Here is a 2,331-nt window from a genome sequence, read left to right as displayed (position 1 = left end):
CCAAAACATCCAGTGAAGGTTGTACACCACCTGATGACACCTACTCTTGGTCAAAGGCTACAGATACCTGCTAAGGTAGCAGAGGAAGGCACCCGCGGGTTTATGCAACAAGTTCCACTCTTTCTGCTTCCACGAGAGCTTCCGCCAAGTTCTTAGGAGCATGTAAGCTGATATGCTGTTGAAGGCGGGGAGGTCAAAACCCCGGGATAACAGCGTGGAGGACCAGCGCGGCCTGTCGACCGGCACCAAAGGAAAGGTATCCTTGGCAGGCAGAAGTCTGGTGACTTCCTGCATCAGCCCCAAAAGTTCTTTCCCTTCTCCTCTGACGGGTGGAGAGCTGGTGTGTTAATGCAGGCCCTTTTGACGGCCTGGAAACTAAACCGTTGCTGCAGATGGAGGTCGGTAAGGATTTGTCAGGACTGAGTGACCCGGGTGTCCGTTTCCCCCAGGGACCAGTTGTAGAACTGTGCACCACCTGCACCTGAAAGGAGGGTCTGCTGGGGCGCCTCCCCTTGTAGCGGGTAGCTTGGTCACATCCTGCTGGGAGGTAACTTGTGCTTGTGGGGACAACAGGTTCCCAGGTGAGGCCATGACCGCTGCCACTGATGAAGAGCTGGTGGGGCATCTTCCTGGGGTTCAGGGGAAACTGACCATGTGGTCAAGGTCCACTCTGCCTGGTGTCCTCTGGGAAGATGTTGCCGTCCTCGAAGTCCTCCGGGAAAGGGTTGTTGCTCCTCCCACCGCCGCCGTCGATCCTCGGGTCAAGAAACCCCGACTCTTCGTCGCCGCCGTCGGGTCGCCCCTCGCCGCCGCCGCCGCCTCCGTCTACCTCCGGGTCGCCCCCTCGCCGTCGGGTCGCGGCCTCCGCCAATCCTCACCGCCGCCGCCGCCACTCCTCGGGTCGCCGCCGCTGCTGATCCGCAGGTCGCCGCCGCCTCCGCCTTCGACTCCAAACTTCAACGTTGCTCCCGCGCCGCCGCCGATCCTCTGCACGTCCCGTCGCCGGTCCCCGGACCGCCTCCACCGAGTCCCGTCGCCGGTCCCCGGACCTCCGCCGCCGTCGGTCAATCCGCCGCTGATCCTCGAGCCGCTCGTGAACTTCCGGGCCTGAATGATCCGCTGTGGCGGGATTTATCTCGGTTTCTGCGGGTCTCAGATGTTCTCCAGGTCTGACTGCCACTTTGCCACCGATGAGACGCGCCGTCCGGTCACTGAGCTCTTTATTTCATCAGGATCCAAACGAGAGCAGGCCAGTCATTGTTTCTGAGCGCTAACAGTTTCACTGAGGGTGCTCACCTTCTCCTCTCCCTCTTCCTCCTCTTCTTCGTCTTCTTCCTCTCCCTCTCCTTCCTCTCCCTCTCCCTCCTGGCGGTGCAGGTCAGTGTCTCACATCACGCACAACACTGCACACCTGGTCCACCATGAAGATCATGAAGTTCTCCAACACTTTGTACAAATGCAGTTCTCTAACGCGGGACCAGCACGAGCTCCCGCGGGCTTCCGGGGCTCCGCGGCCGCCCTTCCCGCCGCCGCTCCGGTTCATCCAGCTGGACATGCATTTGTCACAGAGTGGGAGTGGGAGTGGGAGGAAACTCCCCACGGGCCGTTAAGACTTGAAGAAGCCTCTGGATGAGGCCTGAGACCCTCACACAAGGACTCACCATGACCTTCACACACACTTTTATCACACACTTCAACTCCGCACGGGAGTCACAAACACACACACACAAACACATACACACGTACGCACGGTATCAAGTTAACGCGCAAACGCACGGCAGGCTGTAATGCACAGCTCTGCCACTAGATGGCAGCATCTCCAAAATGCACGGAGAGGCTCCGTGCAGGTCCTCTTCAGCCTGATAAGGAGGGACACCCGATGAACTGGTACCGGTTACCGGGTGGACTGGTACCGGATACCGGGTGGACTGGCCAAGGATACGGGATGGACTGGGACCAGATAAGGAGGGATGGACCGTCCTGAGGTCTGAGGTCATTGGTTCTCATGGTAGAACTTGTGAAGGAGCGCCTCCTGTCTGTCTGCACTGGTGGCCTTGGAGTTTCTCATGGTCGTGTCATGAGCCTTCACACTTCCTGCTACTTCCTGTTCCGATCAACTCCCGCCAACCCGGCCCTCCTCCTCCTCCTCCTCCTCCTCCTCCTCCTCCTCCTCCTCCTCCTCCTCCTCCTCCTCCTCCTCCTCCTCCTCCTCCTCCTCCTCCTCCTCCTCCTCTCCAGTGCAGGCGCCTGCAGGTCCTTCTACAGGTCCTCTGGCAGGTCCTCCTCCTGCTGGTCTCCACAGCACCTCCTGGTGACCAGGACTCCTGACTG

The sequence above is a fragment of the Fistularia commersonii genome, chromosome 1 (assembly GCF_037954325.1).
Source record: "Fistularia commersonii isolate RoL2024-O1a breed Wild chromosome 1, RoL_Fcom_v1.0, whole genome shotgun sequence".
Lineage (NCBI taxonomy): Eukaryota > Metazoa > Chordata > Actinopteri > Syngnathiformes > Fistulariidae > Fistularia > Fistularia commersonii.
Note: the sequence above shows the minus strand (reverse complement) of the source record.